At 44.0% G+C, this 20,682-nt stretch overlaps 1 long non-coding RNA gene across 4 annotated transcripts in view; it reads left to right on the forward strand.

Moving 5' to 3' along the window:
- Positions 1-766: 766 nt before the first annotated feature.
- The window catches only part of LOC126987398 (uncharacterized), a 54,448-nt gene continuing 34,532 nt past the window's right edge, over positions 767-20,682 (forward strand). For 3 of the 4 annotated variants that reach the window (XR_007740874.1, XR_007740877.1, XR_007740876.1), the window contains exon 1: positions 912-1,250. This is a non-coding gene — a long non-coding RNA (uncharacterized LOC126987398). Of the gene's footprint in view, positions 843-911; positions 1,251-20,682 lie in introns of those variants that run through there. The other variant, XR_007740875.1, reaches the window with a different exon arrangement.

Consider the following 20,682-nt stretch of genomic DNA (forward strand, 5'->3'; position numbering starts at 1 on the left):
GATTGGGGGAAGAGAGGGGATGGGGGGGATGCATGTGCTCAATCATATCGTCACCCCTCTTTCACACCTACATGAATGTCACAGCTTGGGACTAACCCCTTGCCACAATCTGGAAGAGGATGTCCTCCCCCTCCCCGGCACCACCACACTGCACTCAACCCTCCCACCACTATCATTCCAACCTCCCACTGATGTGTTAGATCCCTGAACCCCTACCTACTGTTCTTTACAATGTGTTTATAATGTGTACATTTTTAGCTTAGCGGCTGGTAAGACCAAATACACTATATTATTACTATTAACACACACACTTGACCAATAAGCCCAGGCCACAACAGCCAGCCCAGCACAGTCACCAAAAAGATCAGACCTTTCACAGGACCCACCAACCACATGAAGCCTGGGGTGGAAAGTGAATAACAGATCATGCCGTCACAGTCACCATTTGTTCCAATAGATGAATATTTTCTGTTCTCTGTGCTACACACAGCCCTGTAACACCACCACAACAAACACTTGCACTCACACACACAGCAGAACTGAGTCAGCACAGCACCTCAGGAGAAGTGGACCTTCATGTGCCTGACAATCTCACCCTTAGTCATGAAACGTTTCCCACAAACATCGCACTTGAACCCTTTATGACCAGAGTGTCTGAAGACGTGCATGTCCAATATACTCTTCAGTTTGAACCTTTTCCCACAAACTTCACACTCATAACTTCTTGCATCAGTGTGTGTAACAAGGTGTAATTTGAGGGTATCCTTCCGACTGAAACATTTCCCACAAACTTCACACTCATGATTTCTTTCACCAGTGTGTGTAAGAGTGTGTAATTTGAGGTTACCCTTCTGACTGAAACATTTCCCACAAACTTCACACTCATGATTTCTTTCATCATTGTGTGTAAGAGTGTGTAATTTGAGGGTACCCTTCTGACTGAAACATTTCCCACAAACTTCACACTCATGATTTCTTTCACCAGTGTGTGTAAGAGTGTGTAATTTGAGGTTACCCTTGTGACTGAAACATTTCCCACAAACTTCACACTCATGATTTCTTTCACCAGTGTGTGTAAGAGTGTGTAATTTGAGGGTACCCTTCTGACTGAAACATTTCCCACAAACTTCACACTCATGATTTCTTTCACCAGTGTGTGTAAGAGTGTGTAATTTGAGGGTACCCTTGTGACTGAAACATTTCCCACAAACTTCACACTCATGATTTCTTTCACCAGTGTGTGTAAGAGTGTGTAATTTGAGGTTATCCTTCCGACTGAAACATTTCCCACAAACTTCACACTCATGATTTCTTTCACCAGTGTGTGTAAGAGTGTGTAATTTGAGGTACCTTCCGACTGAAACATTTTCCACAAACTTCACACTTATAATTTTTTCACCAGTGTGTGTAAGGTGTGTTTCTTGAGGTACCCTTCTCAGTGAAACATTTTCCACAGATTTCACACTCATGATTTCTTTCACCAGTGTGTGTAAGAGTGTGTAATTTGAGGTGACCCTTGTGGCTGAAACATTTCCCACAAACTTCACACTCATGATTTCTTTCACCAGTGTGTGTACGGGTGTGTTTCTTGAGGTTACCCTTGTGACTGAAACATTTCCCACAAACTTCACACTCATGATTTCTTTCACCAGTGTGTGTAAGAGTGTGTGTGTTGAGGTGACCCTTCTGACTGAAACATTTCCCACAAACTTCACACTCATGATTTCTTGCACTGGTGTGTGTAAGGGTGTGTGTGTTGAGGTGACCCTTCTGACTGAAACATTTCCCACAAACTTCACACTCATGATTTCTTGCACCAGTGTGTGTCAGGGTGAGTGTTGAGGTGACCTTCTGACTGAAACATTTCCACAAACTTCACACTCATGGTTTCTTGCACCAGTGTGTGTAAGGGTGTGATGTTTGGGGTTACTCCTATTACTAAACCTTTTGCCACACTCCCGACTTTCATGAGGTCTTACACCAGAGTGTGTGGGTGTATTTGTTGAGGTCATCCTTCCCTGCATGTCTTTTCTCACACTCTTGGCTTTGGTCAGTAAACTTGCTCTCATTCTCAGATCTTCTCACACTTCTGAAATTCAAACTTCCCCCTTTGTGGATGAAGAGGCCAGCAGTTGTTGTTGTTGTTGGTGGTTGTGTTGGTGGTGTTTTTTATCACTCCTGAACCTCACACCAGTAGCAGTCTGCTCCTGCTGATCCCAGCCACTCCAGCTGCTGTCCCGCCTTGCAGCCTCCACTGCAACACTACTCTGGATGTGAGGAGTTGGCTGGCCTTGAGGAACCTCAGAGATGCTGGAGAAGGCGGCGAGGTTGCTTCAAAGCCACACTCAGTGACCAATTGAGCAGGCAAGGCGAGGGATGCACCAAGGAGTCCTGAAGTCAGCGGCAGCAGGGACGGAACAAGTACTGACCACAGCAACTGTCTCGATGCCTCACTTCAACACTAACACCAGTGGTGGACATTGGGACACAAAGTCATGTGCTGAAAAAAAAAAAAAAAAAAAGACTGGTAAGGAAACTGAAGTTGGTGGGAGGGATCAGGGCGGTGGTGGGTGCACCGAAGGCAAGCCACAGGCCACCGGTCAGGCAAATAGTGCGTGTACTGATAATAAGCTAATGCAATAATATATTCATTGATAAATGTCTTTTGAACTAACCTAAATAAATCTGAAGCGATATTCGTAACAATACTAAGACAGAACTACATGTCAATGGACAATATCCAGCGACCAAAGCTGCAAGCTTGATAGTTTTAAGGCCTGTTAACACATTAATCGCGTTTGGCAACTCAGCGCTCTTGCCTGCTCCGCGGAACTTTCACGGCGCCCACCACGCCAGTGTCCGTTGGACTTTTGCAGAGAGAGGAGTTATGTACCATTATGAGAGGATAGCCTGTAGTATAGTGTAAAAATCCACGGTACAAATATATACCAAATCGCGGACCACTAATATTTTTTCCCTCTACTGCAGAGGTTCTCAACCAGGGGTAAATTTACCCCCAGGGGGTAAAAAATTATATAGTCGGGGGTAAATAATTGAAGTACCTGATAATTTAAAAAATAATTCAATTAAATTTAATTTTGTAAAATGAGAGAGAGAATGCAAAGAAAGTGTGTGTGTGTGTGGGAGAGAGGGAGGAAGGGAGATTGTCTGTCAATCTTGTTCAGTCCTGTTTGGGCATGCTCACTGTTCACCCACCAGTAACACCACTGTTCCGAATTTCAGTTGATCTCTGGCAGTGACCTGGAGCAGACTCTATTCTCTCATTGTTGTATATTACTGCTGCTATGTAAGTATATTAGTATTATATGTTCTGAGAGTAATACTATAAGTTTGTATGCATTTATTATGATATTTCATTAAATTAAAAATAAACATTAATTGAGAGCTTTGATGAGAACTAGCCTGGCATTGATAAAATCCACAGAGAGTGTTACTGTTAACTGAAGAATGAGTGGCAATATTCTGGATATGTTTTCAGTGAATGGAGAATTAGTCACATGACTAATTCATAATTATTTCTTTTCAGATTGTGTCATGTCCAAGAAACGTACATACCTGGATTCATATGTACAATATGGCTTTGACTTTGTTGTTGTGGATGGTGTGGAGAAGCCTCAGTGTCTGCTGTGCTTAAAAGTTATTGGAAATGGGTCACTGAAACCTTCAATACTGAAACAGCATCTGGAAGCTTCACATCCTGTCCATGCATCCGATGACCGTGCTACATTGAGTCAAAGAGAGCTAGGTTTAGGGCTGCAGGAACACTGCCCAAACTTGGCTTTGTATCTGAGAAGAAACCAATGCTTGCAGCTTCCTATAATGTAGCGCTGCGAATAGCAAAGGCCAAGAAACCTCATGACATTGCCGAGAAGGTGATTAAACCTTGTGCCTTAGACATGGTTGAACATGTATGTGGGATTAAAGCAAAGCAGATGATTCAAGCCATTCCCCTTTTCTAATGACACAATCCATCGGCGTATTAGTGAAATGTCTCAAGATATTTGTCATCAAGTTATTGAACAAATCAAATCTAGCCCAGCAAAAATATCTTTGCAATTTGATGAAACCTGTGATGTAGCCAATTTTTCACAACTTCTTGTTTTTGTCCGTTACATATGTGGAAAAGAACTAAAAAATGAATTTCTCTTTTGTGAACCTCTCCAGCAAACCACAAAGACTACTGATATAATACAGAAAATACAAGACTTCTTTGACAAGAACAATCTCACGTGGGACAATGTTGGCTCAATCTGTACTGACGGAGCTCCAGCCATGATGGGAGTGAGATCAGGCTTCACTGCACTTGTAAAGCAAAAGGCACCCCATGTAATAACAGCACACTGTTTTCTTCACAGACATGCATTAGCTGCAAAAACTCTTCCTGAAAATCTGAAAATTGTTTTGCAGAAAGTTGTTGAGGCTGTTAACTTCATTCGGTCCCGAGCATTGAATCACCGTTTGTTCAAAGCTTTTTGTGATGAGATGGGCTCTGAGCATTCCATTATTTTACTGCATACTGAAGTGAGGTGGCTTTCACGTGGACTTATTTTAAATCGTGTGTTTGAGCTCCGTACTGGGGTAGAAATGTTTCTTTGTGACCGGAATTCAAAGCTGTGTGAAAATTTTGCAAGTTCATCGCCTGTTTGGGGTACCTGTCAGATATATTTACCCATCTTAACCAAGTTAACAAACAACTCCAAGGAACATCAGTAACCATTGTTGAAGCAAGTGAAAAGATGACAGCATTGCAGACAAAGCTGGACTTATGGGCACGGAGAGTTCACCAAAGCAACTTTGCAAATTTCCCAAATTTGGATGAGGTTATTAGTGAAAGTCCTGCAGTGTTACCTGGGATAAATGTAGACATCACAGACCATTTGAATATCTTGAAGAATCACTTCACTGGCTACTTTTCAAAAGACATGATTCCAACAGAGATGGATAATAAGACCTTTTGCCACTGAACTGTCAGAAATAAAAGATGACAGCCCAGTAAAAGATGAACTGATTGATCTTCAATCTTCTGCTACTCTTAGAGAAGAATTTGAAAAGTTGGTGTTAATTTTTGATAAAACTCACAGATTCATTCCCACTCCTTACTCAGCGTGCCTTCCAAGTGCTTGTTCCTTTTGTCACTACGTACTTATGTGAATCAGGGTTCTCAAGTTTAGTAGCAGTAAAGACAAAGGCCAGAAACCACCTGAAAGCCGATGATGATATGAGAGTAGCATTGTCAGAAACAGCTCCTCGCATAAACAAACTGATTGACTCAATGAATCAGCAGTGTTCCCACTGATAATGCTTCTGGTGTTTCTGTTCATTATTTTTTGTAATACAAATTAACTTCATAATTTTCTATTTAGAAAAGGTTTGATTTTCTTTATTTTTGTGATACGAATGTATAATACTATTTTTATACAAAACCTAAAGTCCTAAACAATAAAAAGGTTCTTTCTGACCATCTTGTTTTTCTGTCACTTTATGATGGCTATGCATTGTTTGTATGGGAGTATGGGGGAAATTGCGAAATAGATCAGGGTGAGGGGGTAAATGATGGAGGAAAGGTTGAGAATGGCTGCTCTACTGTGTATTGGTGCACCAATGTACCAGGCATGGGTTGGCGCATATATGTACCAGTTCGCGAAGCACTGACGATATAGTCTTGTTCTGCAAATTTGGTGTAGTTTTTATGATTATTATATGGGTTTGTGTCGATACAATATCTTACATTCTGATGAGCTGTACATAAAAAAACTATTAATAATGTTTTTTCCCTCCTTTTCAACAGAAATGAACCCGACCGTCTTTCAAGGAGGCGATCGGATACCTCATCTGGGCCCGAATTCACAAACAGACTCAATAACTACGAACCAACATAACTACACACTATTGATTTAGCTACCGACGTTAGCGTCAGATTCACGAAGCAAACCTAATATGGTCGTTAGAGGCGCGCTAAGTCAGCGAGGCCGCTGATTGGTTGATGACGTCATTGGCCTTGCAGCGAATCGCAAGCACGTTTACTGAACCGTCAGCCAATCCTAGGGAGCCCCCTCCAGCTGCTGGTTCAAGAAACCCATTCTCTTTTCCCTTTTTTCTTCCTTTCAAGGCAAACTGTACTAAATCGTAATCTACGAATTCAATTATTTCGTTGTTTGCTGCACATTTACGTCAAAGTAGCTCTGCTGTTCGATGTCTTGTTACCTACGAACATGCTTAAGATGAAGAAAAAGAAGATACGGAGGAGATTGAGGCAGGAAGAAAGCAAATAGAAATATGGGACAGATATTGAGGCAGACAGAACGAAGGACAGAAGGAAGGAATAGGGAAAATTAAGACTGTCTTGCCATATCTGCGGCCCAGCTCATGGGATAGCTGTCACCTGACAAAGGTCCATGGTCCCTCCACGGATGGGGGCGGTGTCACGGGCAAAATTAAGCCCGGACATCCACATGCCTCTGTTATCTTAGCTCAAGCTCGTGTATGTGGGGTTCTTTTCGACTGATATGGCGTGTAGAACTAGCATGATTATCGTTCTTTATTATGATGACAAAGACCACGTCAAAATTTGCCTCATTAAATAAGAAAGTACATAAAGATCGGCAGCTTTCCCTCGTCGCCAAGCCATCCTCCAGAGCAGCACTCTGACACCCATGATCGCACATTCATTTTTCTCAGAAAATAGGATACCAATCACATATACATCAATATATTCCCACAGCTGAATACTTAGGGCATGTTCACACCAAGTTGCAACACCTGAGATTCATTAATAATGACAGGGGAAGGAAAAATATAGGCCCCTGTCATCGACAAAATTGAGCTTCAGGCAGAATTGAGTCTGGGCATCTATATGCCTCGGATTTCTTCGCTATTATATATTGTAAGATCGTTCTGTTGACATGTATGGGTAAATTAACGCTTTCTGTATCTACATATAGAAGGAAAACGCAAAATTCTCCCTAGTAAATCAGAAATTGCATAAAGTTTGGCAACTTTTCCTCGTCGCCAAGCCATCCTCCACGGCAGGCAGAAGAGGGAGGTCTGGCAATCCCCCGGCCGGGTGTTGCAATACCGCCCACACTTATCATATACCTCTCAAAGGGTGCATATCTCATCATTTTATAAAGAAATGGGCCTCCTCTACTCGCAAAGTTATATTTCAAGTTGAAAAACGCGATTTATAAGCATTTATACGTAAATCTGATAACATTGTTAGCGTTACCGTCAGCTCCGAGGCAGTAGTTATTTAACAACAAATTAACCGCCACACAGAGCACGGTAAACGTTTCTAGATCCACGCGGTAACCCGTGACGTCATCGATTAGTTGGTAGTTAGCTTTGTGAATCTCGATGTTCTCAAAACTACGCACTAAGGGCCCAAAACTACGAACTAAGCCTTTGTGGATCCGGGCCCTGGTGATTCAGATGATTCAGGTTTTTTGTCAGTTCAGATGACCCAGATGATGAGCTCTCCGAGGAAAGTGACGAGTTAGAAACAGATGAAGAGCAGGATGGGGAACATTATTTTCTTCTCTGTTATGAACAAAATTTTAATTTATCAGGAATTTTTTTTTTTTTACGTTATTTGCGGAGTGGTATTTCCCTCTACAGTTCAGTAAAATACACTATAATAAATCAAACATTGGGATAATCTAATATTCCAAGTACTAGTAAGTAGTGATCTGGAGCATTATTTTTTTGTTATGAAAGCAAGATTTTCATTTATTAGGATTTTTTTTTATGTTGTTTGATATGAGGGGCATTTGCCTCTACAGTTGATTACTGTTACATAATGAAATGCTTATATTTGGAAGCAAAATGTCACCAAACTTTAAATGTATTTTGGATGCCTTTACATAGCTATATATTTATTACCTTATCATTTTGAACTTATTACCTGGTACCATTGCAACACATCTGCAGTCATAATAAATACAAATTTACCCACAAATTGTTTATATACTCATGTTTGTAAAAGTTTATAGAAAGGGCTATTCGGGCCACAGATGTACCAATATGCAACAAGTGAAACATCTGCTCAGCACACTGGCGGCCCAGTAAGTGAACAAGGTATAAACAATCATATGTGAACATTTCATGACAATCAAATGAATACAAATGGCAAGACACATGAAATGGAAAAAAAAATCTTAAGGAGCCAAAATCTTGAAAATTTGTTTTTTACACTTCAAAAAAATTCACAAAATCGACAAAACGTCTGACAGTCTTTTGTAAGGTATCAATATAATCTACAACTAAACGGCAATTTTTCTCATTTTGTACATTTTTTTAAAATGTAAAAAGAAAACGGGAGAAAAAGTGGAGAAAATTATTAGTGAAAATAAATTTCAATTTTTTTAAGTCAGAACAAAAACTGAAAAAAATTACAAAATTAGAAATGTAGATCTATACACAAAGTTTCTATGGTATATTTTTTTCAACTAAAGTCTGTGAAACAAAAAAAAGATTTTATGCTTTGTTTGAGTCTCCTCTACACATTCACCCAAATTTCACAAAATTCACAGAATGTCATACACTTACACCAACAAACAACATACTAAAATTTCAAAGCCATAGGACATACTGTGTGCCCAGGAGGGACCCCCCCGGGCGCCCTCCTTAACCCGAGAACGTGGGCAGACCCTTTTTTAGGCTTTCACGAGTCGTGGCTGTGGTACGGTGGACCCTAAAAAGGGCTCACCATAAAACGCCTAATTCGAGCTAATTGTAGGCGGTGGTGGCATAGCGCAACCCACCATGAATGCCCTAGGTCAATGTGGTGGGTGGGTGATCTTGAGGTGGGCTTTTTTGTCATAGGTGGTGCTGTAAGGTCGTGGCATACTGAATTAGCTATCCGTACAGTGATCACTTGGCAAATTCTCTGTGGTACACAACAAGCGACTCTCGGCTATCTGCCACGCATCACGAGACTGTTTATTTTGTAACAAACATCACCCAAAAAGAATGGAGTTTGAGTAAAAGTAAATATTTGTAACGGTTTTATGGTTATGAGAGGAGTACTCTGATGTACGTTCCATGCTCTTTTCTTAGTCTCAAAATGCAGAGTAGTTTTGTCGTTTCTCGGGCACTTCTCGGCCTTCCCATAGCCCAAGCCTACGGGTTAATAAGGCAGTGAGGCCGCTGATTGGGTGAGCGCCGGCGATGACGTCATTGGACTCCCAGCGAATCACAAGCGTGTTTTCAGAGCTCAGCCAATCGTAAGGCTTCATCTGTGGCTTTAAAATGACCCGTTCTCTCTTTCTGTTTCCTTTCTTTTTCCAAGGTACGTATTTTGAGATAACAAGGGAGTAAAGGAGGAAAAAAAGTGAGCTCCGGGGGGCAGCATGACCCAATTATAATGGCACCACTATAAACAGTTGCCTGCGCCATGACAGGCTCGGGGCCGACCATTAGGCTCAGATGGATAGTTTACCGGCGCCATAAGCCACATAAAAAAAAAATATAAAAAATCTCCACGGATCGGAACAAATAAGCGCTTTTTCAGTGTTTTCAATACCTTGAGTTTCGCGACCCTCGAGTTTAGCGCTACACCTTCGGAACGAAGCGAGCACGAAACTGGAGAGGGTACTGTAGTCAAAACATAAATACTTGACAAAGGAAAAAACCATCAATTTCATCGTACTTTTATTTATCCTGAAATGTACACATTTCCATTATTTGTGGGTAATAAATAGCCATAGGAAGAGTGGTGGTTGGCCCAAGCCCGACGTGGTGCAGGCAAGTGTTTATACTGGCGCCGTCTATTCTTGGCTCATGCTGTGCCCGGAAGCTCATTCTTGATTTCCCTTTGACAGTTCCTTTAGAGTCCACGTTGATGGGTGGTCTTCAGGAGAGCATGTCGGTGGTCTTGGACCACTCGGCGGTGACTGAAAAATCCCAGGTGGTAGCGGCGGATTCGAACCCAAATCATCCACGACGCAGTGAATACTGGACCGGCACGCTAACCACTCAGCCACCGCCTTGGATACCAACAGAAAAATGATGTATTTGTTATGGGTTGTCTTAAAATACCTATGTGTAAAGAAGGCGACGCAATGTCCCTCCCCCTTCCTCCACCAGCAGTGGGCAGCGGCTGTCAGTCATGGCAGGCCACAGAAATTTTAGGGCTGGGTTAGGTTAGGTTAGGACAACAACATGTCTTTGAACAAAAATAAATTTGAATTAATAAGATATGGGGAAAATGGCCACCTCAAGATCACAGTACCAGGTGAAAGGTCAAGAAATTGCAGAGAAGAGCTCCGTACATGACCTGGGGGTACTAGTTAGTAATGACTTTTCACCCACTGAGCACATTGACATCACAAGGACGGCCAGCAGGATGACAGGATGGATACTCTGCACCTTCAAGACGAGGGAACCCGAACACCTCCTCCCGCTCTGTAAGTCCCTGGTGTTGTCGAAAATGGAATACCTGTGCCATCTGTGGTCCCCACACAAATTGTACAATATCAAGCGACTGGAACAGACACAAAGGGTCTTCACAAGGAAGCTGAACTCAATGAAAAATCTGAGTTACTGGGACAGGCTCAAGACTCTGCAACTCTACTCCCTCCAAAGACGAAGAGATAGTACTACATAATTAACACTGAAGAAGCAAGTGCCTAACCCATCACCACAAACTGAAGGAGGGATAACACGCCAGACACACCCCCAATTTGGCCGCACCTGCCCCAGGACATCCATTGAAACAGTCAGTCAATGTCTTAGGTCCATACATGCTGCCAGCTTTACCAACGAGGGACCAAGACTATTCAACTGCCTGCCCAGGGAGATCAGGGACACCTCAAACTGCAGCATGGAGACCTTCAGGAGAAAATTTGACCTGTTTCTGCAGGGGATCCCTGATGAGCCCCCTGTCCTACACGCGACTACTCCAAGGGGGGCAGAGAGTAGCTCCCTCCCTGACCAGCTGAGGCACATTAGGGGCCGCTTTCACAGTCATTTTGTTTGTTTTTATCGTTACAAATGGCGGTGATTGCCGCTATAGTATTTCCACGTAAAACTGGCCTATGGGGTAGTGGCGGCTGCGGGGTGAGCCCAGCCCCGCACCTTACCACACACTCTCAACACCTCTCACCTCCTCTACCACTACCCCATAGGCCAGTTTCACGTGGAAAACTATGCGTTGATCACCGCCATTGGTAACGATCAAAACAAATAAAGTGAAAGCGGCCCTAGGAGTAGGGCACAGTGTTGGGGCGGTGGACTCCCAAGTCGCCCAAAGTGAACATCACCTACACTGCAACAAGACAAGACCCATAACTTAAAATACAGTTAGTTCCGTATTGGAGAGTAAGATGTTGGTATTTTCCTGAGGTCAGGGTGGCAACCCACACACGTGGTCCGTCCTCACCCTGGCCCTGCGCTCCTTCCTTTCCAAAGTGTACCCGTCCACACCCTGGCCCTCCCCTCCTTCCTGTCCCAAGTGTAGCCCATCCACACCCTGGCCCTCCCCTCCTTCCTGTCCCAAGTGTAGCCCGTCCACACCCTGGCCCTCCGCTCCTTCCTGTCCCAAGTGTACCCGTCCACACCCTGGCCCTCCCCTCCTTCCTGTCCCAAGTGTAGCCCATCCACACCTTGGCCCTCCCCTCCTTCCTGTCCCAAGTGTAGCCCGTCCACACCCTGGCCCTCCCTCCTTCCTGTCCCAAGTGTAGCCTGTCCACATCCTGGCCCTCCCTCCTTCCTGTCCCAAGTGTAGCCCATCCACACCTTGGCCCTCCCTCCTTCCTGTCCCAAGTGTAGCCTGTCCACACCCTGGCCCTCCCTCCTTCCTGTCCCAAGTGTAGCCTGTCCACACCCTGGCCCTCCCTCCTTCCTGTCCCAAGTGTAGCCTGTCCACATCCTGGCCCTCCCTCCTTCCTGTCCCAAGTGTAGCCCGTCCACACCCTGGCCCTCCCTCCTTCCTGTCCCAAGTGTAGCCCATCCACACCTTGGCCCTCCCTCCTTCCTGTCCCAAGTGTAGCCTGTCCACACCCTGGCCCTCCCTCCTTCCTGTCCCAAGTGTAGCCTGTCCACACCCTGGCCCTCCCCTCCTTCCTGTCCCAAGTGTAGCCTGTCCACACCCTGGCCCTCCCTTCTTCCTGTCCCAAGTGCAGCCTGTCCACACCCTGGCCCTCCCTCCTTCATGTCCCAAGTGTAGCCTGTCCACACCCTGGCCCTCCCTCCTTCCTGTCCCAAGTGTAGCCTGTCCACACCCTGGCCCTCCCTCCTTCCTGTCCCAAGTGTAGCCTGTCCACACCCTGGCCCTCCCTCCTTCATGTCCCAAGTGTAGCCCGTCCACACCCTGGCCCTCCCTCCTTCCTGTCCCAAGTGTAGCCTGTCCACACCCTGGCCCTCCCTCCTTCCTGTCCCAAGTGTAGCCTGTCCACACCCTGGCCCTCCCTCCTTCCTGTCCCAAGTGTAGCCTGTCCACACCCTGGCCCTCCACCACCCACACACTCACCCTGGGGCCTGCACGCCGAGGGGCTCCTCCTCCTCCACGAGAAACACTGCCAGGGCACTTCAGGGCACGCGGCGGACCTCGACCTTGATCTTGATGTCACAGGGGACTTGTTTGCTTCCTCCTCCTCTTCTTCTTCTCCTTCCTTTATAGCTTCTTGGCTCCTTCTTGATTGTTTCACTTTTCTGTCTCCCTATATTCAGACTTTCCGATTTTATCCTTTCCGATTGAACTATTTTCACATTTCATTATTTAATTTCCTGTTTTCTTCTTTTCCTTCTCCTCTTGTTTATCTGCAACAATAAACTATCAATCAATCAAATCTCCTCTTTGCACATCTTCTTAGGTCCTTCTTGATTCTTTATTTTTTCTGTGTACCTAGATTCAGATTTTCCTGTTTTCCTCTTCTGATTTAGTACATATTTTTCCCATTTTTCTTTTATTTCCGTATTTTCTTCTTCTTTGTGATGATCTGCTTTTTTCTCTTCACACTATATTCAGGTTTTCCTATTTTCCGATTTGCCTATTTTGCCTATTTTTTATTATTTTCTTACTAATTGGAGAATTTTTATGCCCTAAGTTTTTGTCTTTTTATGCATTTTATTTATGGTCTTTTATTTCTTGTATTTTCTTTTCCTTACGCTTAGTTTTATCCTTGGAGGAATAATACATGGAGTGGCCCTCAGCGGGTCGCTCTCTTGGAGGAAGATTCTTCCTCCTCTTGAGCAGGCATTGCCTAACTTTGTAATAACTACCGATGAAGTCCTTAAAGCTCTCCAGTCCCTTAAAACAAATACAAGCCCCGGACCTGACAACGTATATCCTATACTGCTTAACCCTAGAATGGAAACCGTTTGCCGTTTGGCACAAAAATTAAGGGTTTTTTGAAACTCGCGCTCACTGTGGTTAACCTTGGCCGAATTTTTCAACTCATTCACGGGCATGTATTAGTGCGTCGGGTGCCCTGCTGAGGAGAGGGTATCACAGTCCTCTGCTCCTTCTCACTTCTCTGGTATGAGTGCCCCGTGTGCCATTCGGCACAGCGTTTCCAGTAACGTTATTTTTGTTGTCAAATAAAGTTTTGGAAGTACCCATTTTGCCCTCTTCCGGATTCTATCCCTCTCTCTGTTCCTAAGGCTCTTCGTCTCATCAGCTCTCCTCCTCCTACTGATAGCCTTCTACCTCTTAAATTCCGCCGCGATGTTGCTTCTCTTTCTATCTTCTATCGATATTTCCACGCTGACTGCTCTTCTGAACTTGCTAACTGCATGCCTCCCCCCCTCCCGCGGCCACGCTGCACACGATTTTCTGTTCATGCTCATCCCTACACTGTCCAAACCCCTTATGCAAGAGTTAACCAGCATCTTCACTCTGTCATCCCTCACGCTGGTAAACTCTGGAACAACCTTCCTTCATCTGTATTTCCTCCTGCCTACGACTTGAACTCTTTCAAGAGGAGGGTATCAGGACACCTCTCCTCCCGAAATTGATCTTTCTTTCGGTAACCTCTTTTAATTCTTTTTTGGGAGCAGCGAGTAGCGGGCTTTTTTATTATTGTTTTCTTTTTTTGTGCCCTTGAGCTGCCTCCTCTGTTGTAAAAAAAAAAAAAAAAAAGCCCGACAACACCTGGGGAGGAACGATACAACAAGTCCTCGCAGGACAAGATGCGTTGTCGAACGGACCTTTGGGATCCTCAAGTCAAGGTGCAGGTGCCTACATAAGTCAGGAGGAAGTTTGCAGTATGACCCCAAGAAGACTATGAAGATTGCGACTTCTTGTATGCTCCTGTACAACTACTGAGTGGATCGCTGCAGAAGAAGTACCAGTTCAGCCTGTGAGAAACAACAGACAGATTCCTGGTCAAGTTGTCAGGCAGGAAATTATTAGAAACTTCTTTTCCTGAGTACAGGTAGGCATATATGTAGACCTTGCAGTTAGTAATAGATTACTTTCAAATGTAAATGTGCACAACTCACACTCGGAGGCATAAGAACAAAACAACGTGGTGATCCAGAGGACTTGACTCCCACATCAAGACGTTGAGAGTTTTCAACCATTGACAAGTGGCGGAGGGTTACCAACATGCTGCCTAACAGATCTTCAAGAGGGGCACCACCTCCACACCACACATTCTTATCACCTAGTTTGATAACCTACTTGTCCATCTCACATGGCCCATGTATCTCAGCATTCTGCACTCTTGGCTCCATGTCATCCTCTTCAACTTGTTGCTTCGAATAGCATAACTGGCCTCACATACATAGAAGTGTTCAATATACCTACGCTATAATATTATATTTAAGGACTTTTATACGAGGTATCGAAGTAAGTCTGTCTGATGGTAGGCTGGCTGACTGCTGTCGGGACCCAAGCCAGCATGCCCTGGGGGTTGTGTGCGGGAGGAGGAAAGAGGGTAAAGGACAAATGGTGTGTGTGTCATTATCAGGGGTAACCACGGTGGAGCGCAAACACTCGGTAGTTGTAGTCAAGGCTTAATTAAGTTGATGAGTGATGTTAGACTGAGTGAGCAGGTTTTTTACCACATATTAGTGGGAACACTTGATAGTGTTGTGCTGGAAGCTTCCCCCGGGGTCTATGGGACTCCGGAAGGCTCCGGGAGGAGCGAGTAGAGGGGCGGGGAGCAAGGCCCCGCCCGCGCCCCGGCGCCAGGCGGGAAGTGTTGCCAACTTGCACATATTTTTGCTACATGTTCTTGTATAATCTAATATATACTGTAACGTTCTAGACTGTACTGTTCGGTATATATAGGAGAAGAGGGCGAGAGGAGTTAGTCCCAGTCATAGTAAGCTAGTGGTCAGTGAAGAGTCAAGAGTGAATTGTACAACTAAGGAAGAATATTAAACTACAGAAGCTGTGCAAGGTGTTTCCATATCTCCCTCCCACGGAGTCTCCTGACGGCGACACGGAACCCAAGTAACACGTCCGGCATAACAATAGGTTTTCTTCGTGTGTTGGTGCTACTTGTTTCTTGTGTTTACATGTTAGTTTATAATTAGACTAAGTTCTAAGTGTTATGAGCGACAATTTAGTCTTGTATGGCTGAATCCTGTCCCTTGACCCTTAGTTCATCATCAGAATCTCTAAACAAATATATTTACCTTAAGTAATAGTGTTAAAGTCACGCTACCCATATTATTTGGCAGATGATAATCCTGTGTGCGATAACGGTGCCTTATTAGACTTGGTAAATGAACTACTAATTTTACTCTCTGGTTTAAGTGATCAACAATTAATTCTACTTTGAGGTATAATTAACCAACATTATTAAGGAGTGCCCATGCCAGGCACGACATTAAGAATATTTTTCTGTTGACCAGCAGACTTACTATAGTCAAACCATTTCCAATAGTCTGTTGAGGCAGTGGCTTCTGCAGGTCCTTTCCTCCCTTCTGCTTTGCCACACAGTTCCAGTTACCTATTTCCTCCGTTTCCTGTCCCGTCTTTCACAAACTGGGCACCTGTAATGCACCACTACTTGATTTACATTTCTCAGCCCTGAGCATCTCTTTGTGGCACCACTTATCACCCCCTGTGCACAGGGCAGAGTTAGTAGCCATTTCTCTTCCACACCAACTACCTTCCTGTATAGATGATTTCTCAGTAATTACTTATTTGTTGTGCTGTATCAGCTGTTACGTGCTACATCAAGCTGTAATACTCAAACTGCAGGTTAATCCAATAAAAAATAGTGAATGACTAAGTCATGTGTTATTATTACCAAGCTCCATTGGCAATGGCGAGTACACATTATATAACTGAAGCATATTACACATTCATTGAACACAATTAAAACTAACTACCCTAATCAAATTAAATGTAACCTAACCTCATCTGACCTAATTAAACTAAATATAAGGTAACCTAACATAACCTGGCCTTTATGCCTGCTCCCAAAATGAAATAAATGGAAATAAATATGATATTAATTTGAATAATATATCTGAGGAACAAAAAGAGGGAAAATGACAAGAATTGAACTATGAAACAAGAATTGTTGGCTTCAAGATGACCTCAACTGACTAAGAATGACAAGATATACGCAATGTGACAGGTCAGAATTGAGTCTTGAAAATGATTTCTGATGATTAAGAATGACATGATCTACTGAATGACAACAATTGTCTGCTTTGAAAATGACCTCAGCTGAAATAATATTGCATGCATTTAACCTTTTTACATCCCTCTCCAACATCCTATTCCATTCAGTCACAACTGTTACCATAATCCCTTTTCTCTCTTACATACATCACTCAAGTAGCATGTGCTCAATCATATCGTCACCCCTCTTTCACACCTACATGAATGTCACACCTTGGGACTAACACCTTGCCACAATCTGGAAGAGGATGTCCTCCTCCTCCCCGGCACCACCACACTGCACTCAACCCTCCCACCACTATCATTCCAACCTCCCACTGATGTGTTAGATCCCTGAACCCCTACCTACTGTTCTTTACAATGTGTTTATAATGTGTACATTTTTAGCTTAGCGGCTGGTAAGACCAAATACACTATATTATTACTATTAACACACACACACTTGACCAATAAGCCCAGGCCACAACAGCCAGCCCAGCACAGTCACCAAAAAGATCAGACCTTTCACAGGACCCACCAACCACATGAAGCCTGGGGTGGAAAGTGAATAACAGATCATGCCGTCACAGTCACCATTTGTTCCAACAGATGAATATTTTCTGTTCTCTGTGCTACACACAGCCCTGTAACACCACCACAACAAACACTTGCACTCACACACACAGCAGAACTGAATCAGCACAGCACCTCAGGAGAAGTGGACCTTCATGTGCCTGACAATCTCACCCTTAGTCATGAAACGTTTCCCACAAACATCGCACTTGAACCCTTTATGACCAGAGTGTCTGAAGACGTGCATGTCCAATATGCTCTTCAGTTTGAATCTTTTCCCACAAACTTCACACTCATGACTTCTTGCATCAGTGTGTGTAACAAGGTGTAATTTGAGGTTACCCTTCTGACTGAAACATTTCCCACAAACTTCACACTCATGCTTTCTTTCACCAGTGTGTGTAAGAGTGTGTAATTTGAGGGTACTCTTCTGACTGAAACATTTCCCACAAACTTCACACTCATGATTTCTTTCACCAGTGTGTGTAAGAGTGTGTAATTTGAGGGTACCCTTCCGACTGAAACATTTTCCACAAACTTCACACTCATGATTTCTTTCACCAGTGTGTGTAAGAGTGTGTAATTTGAGGGTACCCTTCTGACTGAAACATTTTCCACAAACTTCACACATATAATTTTTTTCACCAGTGTGTGTAAGGGTGTGTTTCTTGAGGGTACCCTTCTCAGTGAAACATTTTCCACAGATTTCACACTCATGATTTCTTTCACCAGTGTGTGTAAGAGTGTGTAATTTGAGGTGACCCTTCCGATTGAAACATTTCCCACAAACTTCACACTCATGATTTCTTTCACCAGTGTGTGTAACAATGTGTAATTTGAGGTGACCCTTCCGATTGAAACATTTCCCACAAACTTCACACTCATGATTTCTTGCACTGGTGTGTGTAAGGGTGTGTGTGTTGAGGTGACCCTTCTGACTGAAACATTTCCCACAAACTTCACACTCATGGTTTCTTGCACCAGTGTGTGTAAGGGTGTGATGTTTGGGGTTACTCCTATTACTAAACCTTTTGCCACACTCCCGACTTTCATGAGGTCTTACACCAGAGTGTGTGGGTGTATTTGTTGAGGTCATCCTTCCCTGCATGTCTTTTCTCACACTCTTGGCTTTGGTCAGTAAACTTGCTCTCATTCTCAGATCTTCTCACACTTCTGAAATTCAAACTTCCCCCTTTGTGGATGAAGAGGCCAGCAGTTGTTGTTGTTGGTGGTTGTGTTGGTGGTGTTTTTTATCACTCCTGAACCTCACACCAGTAGCAGTCTGCTCCTGCTGATCCCAGCCACTCCAGCTGCTGTCCCGCCTTGCAGCCTCCACTGCAACACTACTCTGGATGTGAGGAGTTGGCTGGCCTTGAGGAACCTCAGAGATGCTGGAGAAGGCGGCGAGGTTGCTTCAAAGCCACACTCAGTGACCAATTGAGCAGGCAAGGCGAGGGATGCACCAAGGAGTCCTGAAGTCAGCAGCAGGGACGGAACAAGTACTGACCACAGCAACTGTCTCGATGCCTCACTTCAACACTAACACCAGTGGTGGACATTGGGACACAAAGTCATGTGCTGAAAAAAAAAAAAAAAAAAAAAAAAAAAAAGACTGGTAAGGAAACTGAAGTTGGTGGGAGGGATCAGGGCGGTGGTGGGTGCACCGAAGGCAAGCCACAGGCCACCGGGTCAGGCAAATAGTGCGTGTACTGATAATAAACTAATGCAATAATATATTCATTGATAAATATGTCTTTTGAACTAACCTAAATAAATCTGAATCGATATTCGTAACAATACTAAGTCAGAACTACACGTAAATGGACAATATCCAGCGACCAAAGCTGTAAGCTTGATAGTTTTAAGGCCTGTTAACACATTAATCATGTAACATACCCGCCAGCATACCAACACCGTGGACGCCAGTTAAAAGCCAGCTGGGAAAATTGGGAATACCCCCTTGTACTTGGCCATGGTTATTTACCGGATCCAGTTTCTCCTCAGCCAAAACAATGCCCGTAGCGGTTAATATGTTATAAGTAGGTAAGGGAAGAGAACGAGAAATACGAACCACAGCTTGAGTTGGCACCCCTGATATAAATCCACTCTAACCATATATTTTTATATATTTATACGTTACGTCTTAGAAAATAAGGGAAAATTAAGTTTAGAATCAACACACAAAAAGACAACCTCAGAAAGGCAGAGGAAGGATAGATTAATGTACCAAGCTGAAAGGCAAGAAGGAAAAGTGTTAGAACCTGGGGAAGGCCACGTCAGAGGGAAAGGTAGCGAGGCAACCGCTCCGGCTGGCATGATTCATTCTAGACTTAACCTTCCCGCACGGCGGAGGTAAGCTCACAGCTCGCTAGAGTACGGCTGCCTGGGAGTGAGAGATAGCCCTAGCCGACGTTCATTAGTGATTCATTCTAGACTTAATCTTCCCACACGGCGTAGGTGGCGAGAGACAGCTGAAGGCCGGTGTCCAGGGGTAGGGAAGGCGAATGCCCGCCATCTTGAAGCCGCCCAATTGAGTCGGGAATGGACCCAGACGCCAGTGGTTGACAAGGGTCATGCCCTCAGTCATGAGTGCCTGAACTGAGCAAAGGTAAGGGCGAGACACTCCAGTCCCTGCCGCCCCCCGGGAGACCAGCAGGCTTGTGATGGGAGTAAACGGCTCCACAACCCCCCCTGTAGGCAAGGCACGACCGCATAGTGTGTTGCTCTCAGGCCTCCACCAGCCAAGGAAATTGTGTCAAATGGGTAAGGGCACCTGTGTGGACGAGGGGCTAACAGTGACCTTCCCCCCTGTTAGCTGTAACAGTCTGATCTTTCCCTCATACTAAACTCTTTTCTTCCTATTTTTTTATGAGTGTTTTTTGGTGTGTGTGCACGCCGATGCAGGAAGTTGATATCGGATTGTCTAGCCCAGGGGTTCTCAACCTTTTTCCCGTCAAGTACCCCCTGAGATATAAGACCATTTACCAGTACCCCCCGGTAATCTGACATCGAACAAAATGGTAATTTAGTAACTAACTCAATGTACAATGGTACAACATAGGATATTATGAAATTATTCAATTTTTTATTACTTTATTGAGATGAAACATGAATATTTCAAGTATTTTACAGTGATACTACACATGCAGAAATGAAACAATATTTCCTTTATCAACCATTACTGAACTTCAGTGTGAAGGCTGTGCCTGTCTGTTACAAACAAGTTTCTCAATTCGAGGAGCAGTATTAGACAGGCACAATCGTAGGTCATGTTCCACATTAAGCCGTGATCGATGTTTGGTTTTCATGTTCAACAGCGTTGAAAATCCTTGCTCACACAGATAAGTACTAGGGAACATCAACAAAGAGTTCAGAACTACTTTAGATACAACAGGGTAAATCTCACTCATTTTAGCCCAGAGCTTGGTTAGGGAAAGTGTTTCAAATGCATCTTTTGCAACAGTCGTTCACCAACTCTAAGAACTCCTCTTGCATGTTATCTGGGAGAAGGTGCACATTCACAATGA

Source organism: Eriocheir sinensis, chromosome 64 (genome assembly GCF_024679095.1).
Source record: "Eriocheir sinensis breed Jianghai 21 chromosome 64, ASM2467909v1, whole genome shotgun sequence".
Taxonomy (NCBI): domain Eukaryota; kingdom Metazoa; phylum Arthropoda; class Malacostraca; order Decapoda; family Varunidae; genus Eriocheir; species Eriocheir sinensis.